The sequence below is a fragment of the Elephantulus edwardii genome, unplaced genomic scaffold (genome assembly GCF_000299155.1).
Source record: "Elephantulus edwardii isolate Elephantulus edwardi_28Jun2011 unplaced genomic scaffold, EleEdw1.0 scaffold00084, whole genome shotgun sequence".
Taxonomy (NCBI): domain Eukaryota; kingdom Metazoa; phylum Chordata; class Mammalia; order Macroscelidea; family Macroscelididae; genus Elephantulus; species Elephantulus edwardii.
The window spans coordinates 14,846,995-14,853,038 of NW_006399834.1; positions in this window are offsets into that span (position 1 = coordinate 14,846,995).

The window sequence follows — 6,044 nt, forward strand, 5'->3', positions numbered from 1 at the left end:
AAATAGCTCAGCATATCTTAAGCTCAAGGAAATGAAGAACAAAACAACCTCATGATAGATGGAAAAAAATTAAAGTTGTCAACAATTTCCTTTTAAGAAGATCCACACTCAACACCCATGGTAACAGCAGTCAAGACATCAAAAGAAAAGTTGCAGTGGGGAAAAAATCTGCTGTTTAAATAACAAGGATGTCAGCTTAAAGACCAAAGTATATCTGCCTGATCCAAACTATGGTCTTATCAATTACTTCCTAGGCATGTAAAAGTTGGAGAATGAATAATAATGGCAGACAAAGAATCAATGCCTTTGCACTGTGGTGTTGGAGAAGATTACTGAATACCCTGTGGACTGCCAAAAGAATAAACAAGTCTGTTTTGGAGGAAGTGAAACCAAGCTGCTCCTTAAAGGTAAGGATGGTGAAACTTTATCTCACATACTTCAGGCATGTTGTCAGGAGTGACAAGTCTTTGAAAAGAAGAATCATTCTGGGAACGGTGGAGGCTCAGAGAAAAAGACAAAGACTCTCAGTAAGACGGATTGACATAGTGACTATAACAATGGGCCCAAGCACGTTAGACACAATGAGGGTGGTACAGGATCGAGCAAGGTTCAGATTTGCTGTTCACAGGGTCTCTATGAGTCACAGTCAGTCAACTCAACAGCACCTAACAACAATTGAGTACCTATATTTTTTTCCCTCATTGACATCATCATGATTACTCATTGCTTTAACTTACTCATCCACAACAGGCTTAAAATAACAAAATTAATACTACTACCAAAAAAACTAGAAGTAAGGAATATCTCCCTAAGAGAAATTAAGAAAGAATTTTGCATAGGTAAAACAATGTATATCCAATACAGAGCTACTACCCTAGCCAATGGTCTTCCTTCAACACAAAGTTCCTAGAAATGAGGACATGTCAAGCCTTGGGAACCCTACTGGACAGTAATACTTAATCCTATGGGAAGCGAAGACAAACAAAACTGTCATGTCATTTCTGACTCATAACAACCCTATATGACAGAGTAGAACTATCCTGTAACATTGCCAGTATTTTAAATCTTTGTGGAAGCAGACTGCTATAACTTTCTCATCAGAGCAGCTGGTAAGTTCAAACCACTAACAACTCAGCTAGCATCTGAGTGCTATAAGCATCGTGTCACCAGGGCATCTCTGTCCTATAGGATCACAATGAATCAGAATCATCTTGACAGTAACAGCTTAAGGAGTTCTTCCTCCAGGGTTCCCCATATCCTAACCAGGGGTATCTATTCCTATAGAATAGTTAAGTAACTGATTCTAATATACCTTAGCAACCAAAACTATGGAAAACATTGTGCTAAACAAAATTTTCCAAAATCTTCAGACCGTGCATTAATAAGGTCAGAGGAGACTTTTATTTCCTTCAATGTGAGCATGGATTTATACCATTCAGAGAATCCAAATTAGTATTTTGTTAAGTGTCATTAGGTTGGTTCCAACTAATAGTGACCGCGTGTACAAATTAATGAATCACTGTTCAATTAATTCTTACAGCAATTTCACACTGTGCCCATTGTTGCAGCCTCTTCATTAATCCATCTCACTGAGGGTCTTCCTATCCTTCACAGATCTTCCAATTTTTAAAAGTTGTTGTTGTTGTTGTTATGTGCCGTCGAGTCATTTGCGACTCATAGCAACCCTATGTACAACAGCCCTAAACCCTGCTCTATCCTATGCCAATCACACTGCCTCTGACACACCCATCCCGATTAGCCCAGTCACTGAATCAATCCACCTCATAGAGGGCCTTCCCCTCCTGCGCGGTCCCTCCACCCTCCCAAGCATGATGTCCTTCTCCAAGGACCGGTCTCTCCTCACAACATGTCCAAAGTATGTTACACAGAGCCTCAGAATCCTTGCCTCCAAGGAGCCACCCGGTTTAACTCTTTGCAGGATGAATTTGTTTGTTTTCCTAGCAGACCATGATACTCTCAATACTCTTCTCCAGCACCACAGCTCAAAGGCATCAATTATCCTTCTATCCTCCTTGGTCATTGTCCAACTCTCTGATGCATAATTCTTGGCCAATACCATAATTCAAAGGCATCCTATTTTTACGTGCATATGGAGCACTGGAAGATACCATTGATTGGGTTAGACATACCTTAGTTTTTAAACAGGCAGTCTTGCTCTTTAGAATTTTAGAATCTTGGTGAGCTCTGGTGGCCTAGTGGCAAGAAGCTGCACTGAAATCCCAGAGGTGCATGGTTCAAGTCCACCAGATGCTCTGCTGGAGAAGGAGGAACAATCTCCTTCTGTATCAGTCAGATCTGATTTGACAGTATACACACACACACACAAATAATAAAAAATTTTAAAAAAAGAATTTTAGAATCTTTTTGCAGAACCTGAACCCTGAGCCCAGTTCCAAAGACAAAAGGGAAATATACCTGCCACTTAAAGAAGTGAAAGTGGATGGTGTCTCAAAGTTTCGCCAGTCACTCCCACTGGACTCACCTATGCAAACATCTTGCAGTCCAGAGGACAGAAAACCTCATGAAAATATATTCTAATTGAAAAATAAGGCATGCAGCTTCAAATCAAGACCACCAGTAAAGTGCCTCTGTTCAGCATGAAGCAGTCAGGGAGTCTGCACCCCTATTCCCAAAAGAGAAAACCACAAATACAAAAGACAATCTCTTTGTAAAAAAAATAATAACAATCACCATTGGACTATGCCCACTATACCCTATCTTTTCCAGTCTCTGCCAGATCTTTCTCATTCCCTTCACCCACATCCTCCACCCACCAAATTGTGCAACCCTGTGATTCCATCCAACCCACCATTTTTCTCCCACCCCTTACCCTCTTGGATCCAGTACATTTTTTTACAATAAATAAAAAATTAAAAGATGTAATACATAGTAAAGGCTATAATTTTTGCACTTCATGAATAAATGTGACAAATCTTCTTTCTTTTCTATAAGCAAAGCCATATATCGGCATGATAGTTGTGAATCTTCCTCCAATATTGATGCAATATTCTTCATATAGTTCAGTTTAACAGATTATTTGCTCAGCATACCAATTACACAAGTAAACAGTTTTGACTTTTTGCATCAAGAGATGCAGTCTTGACACACTTTTCCTTATTTTTAAACCCTGCTGTATCCCTTTATTCAATTCAAATGACTTTTTGATCTTCCTGGTCTATGTACAAGAGCTGCATGAGTACAATTAAGAGTTCTGAAATTCTCACTCTTCCCAATGTTATCCATAGTATATTTTGATCCACACAGTCCAATTACTTTGTCTAACCAATGAAACACTAACACATTTCTGGTCTTCTCTACTTTAAATCAATATCCATCTGACATTGACATTAGCAATCCTATCCCTCATTAATAATACCCACTGCCATCAGGTTGATTCCAAGACACAGCAACTTATAAGATAGAGTAGAACTGTCCCATATGATTCCTAAGGCTATAAATCCTTACAGAAGCAGATTGGAGTGTCTGATGAGTTTAAACCACTGGCCTTTAGGATAGCAACTAAGCATTTTAACTACTCCAGAACCAGGACTCAAAATAATAAAAACTACCTTAAACTGAGTTTTTAGTTTGTGTCCAACTTGGCTTTGTGTGTAAACTCTATATATGTGTGTATTACTTTTATTTACCTCATTTTATGAGGAAAACAAGGTTCAGAAAGTTAAGTAACTCATCCCACGCTGTACAATTAGCAAATGGCAAAACCAGAATTGGATCACAGATCTGACTGACTCTAAAGTCATATTGACTTTATGCCAAACTTAGACTAGAAGGCTTAGGGCCAATCTGTCTGAAGTCCATGGACAGGAAACTCAACCATTTCACAAAGCACTGCCTCCAGTTTTAACTAGGATGTTTTCACTGGAAAAATGCCATCAACCCAGATGCTAAGATTAAAGTGCATTAGTGTGAGGTAAATGGCTACAACTTTGGTTAACTGGTTTGACATCAGAGGTATGTGAATCTGGGCTTCACTTGTCTGTGGTTTTCACGGTTTTCTTCCTTGTGGTTAGAAGGCTGCATTAGTACCAACTACTCACATAGCAGAATCCAGAATAGAAAAGTTATCCTTTCCTGATTATAGTTCTCACAAAGAACGAGACATGCTCACTCTTAGTTCGCCAGCAGACATCCCCTAACATCTTATTAGCCACTGTTGAGTTTTATGCAATCATTGGCAAAAGGAAATAGATTGCTGCAATTGACTTGGCCTAAGATACCAGCAGTCAGGAAATCAGGAGATGTACTGCATTGGGCAAGTACATCTTGGAGAGGTTAGGGACCTCTCCAAACTACTGAAGAACAATGATGTTGTTCATAGGGTGGCCATGAGTCTAACTCAACTCAATGGCAGCTAACAACAATCAACTATTATTAGAGTATTATATTTTCAATTGCAACATATGCATCTAAAAGTTGGACAGTAAATCAATAACTAAAGATGTCCAAAGAAGAACTGATGCCTTTGGATTGTAATATTTACAATATTGTTCTTTTGGACTGCCAAAAGAACAAATATGTATTAGAGAAATTAAAACCTGGGTGCTTCTTAGAAGCAAGGTTGCTGAAACTTCATCTCACATACTTTGAACAAATTGTCAGGAAGAGCCAGTCATTGGAAAATGATATCATTCTGGGAGGGGTGGAGGGTCATGGAAAGAAAGGAAGGCCCGTTCTTCGATTTGACACAGTTAATTTGACCCAGTGACTATAACAACATTTTCTAACATATCAGAGAGAGTGAGAATGATACAGAATATGGCAGAGTTTCAATATGTTGTTCACAAGGTTGCTATGAGTTTTGGTCAGCTCAATAGCATCTAACAACAACCTCCTCCATGGAGGTAAGAAGATTCTCACTATCTCTGCGACACATAGCCATCAAGTACTTTATCAAGACAGGGGTCTTTTGCAGGGAAAGGGTGCTGGGGCTGCTGGTGGATAGGGTGAGCAACCAACAGTGTTGCCAAATCCAAAATCACTGCCTTCAGCCACAGAGGTTACAGTTGCTTGTCATAATTTCAGTAGATTTGTGTAATGGTTATGTCTGAGGAATGAGTTCTCAAAACAAAAAGCTATCCAATTAATTTCTCATAACCAGTGGTTATAAATCAGTAACGTATTAATTAAAGGGGAAGGAAAATTAATGTATACTAAAAGAAATGCCTTTAAGAAGTTATAGCATAGCAAAATGAAAACAAGCTAGTGAAACAAGGCCAAGAGATCTTAAATCCAACACAGGGCTAAATTTCTTGCATAAAGCTATGAAAATTCTATTCCTTCACAACAGATATGGTGGGGAGGGGGCGGGAGAACCTTCTCAAAAAACAAAATCCCTTTGCTATATAGTCAATTTCAACTCACAGTGAACCTTTAGGAAAGAGTAGAACTGCCTCATAGGGCTTCCAAAGGTATGAATATTTATGGATGTAGACAACCACACCTTCCTCCCACAAAGCAGGTGGTAGGTTTGAAACCACCAACATCTGATTAGCAATCAAGCTCTAAATAACTGCACTGCTATTGTGATTAAGTGCCATCAAGTATGACATATGGCAACCCTAAAAACAACAAACCTGAACCCTGTCCTATCCTGTACCCTCTTCATCATTTCTGATGTCCTCAAGCCCATTGCAGCAGTCACTGTGTTAATCTACCTAGTTGAGGGTCTTCTTATCTTTTGCTGACCCTCTATCTTTCCAAATATGAAGTCCTTCTTCAAGAAATAGCCTCTTCTAAATAACATGTCCAAAGTATGTGATATGAAACTTTGTCATTTTTTTCCTACAAGAAACACTCTGGCTGCACCTTCTCCTAGACATATATTTGTTCTTTTGGCAGACCATGGGATATTCAGTACTCTTCTCCAACACCACAGTTCAAAGGCATCAATTTTTTCTGTCATTGTTAGTTATTGTCTAGCTCGCAGATGCATAGCAAGTAATTACCTGAATCAAGTGCTCCTTGGTTCTCAAACTGGCATCATTGCTAATTTGGAGAGATCC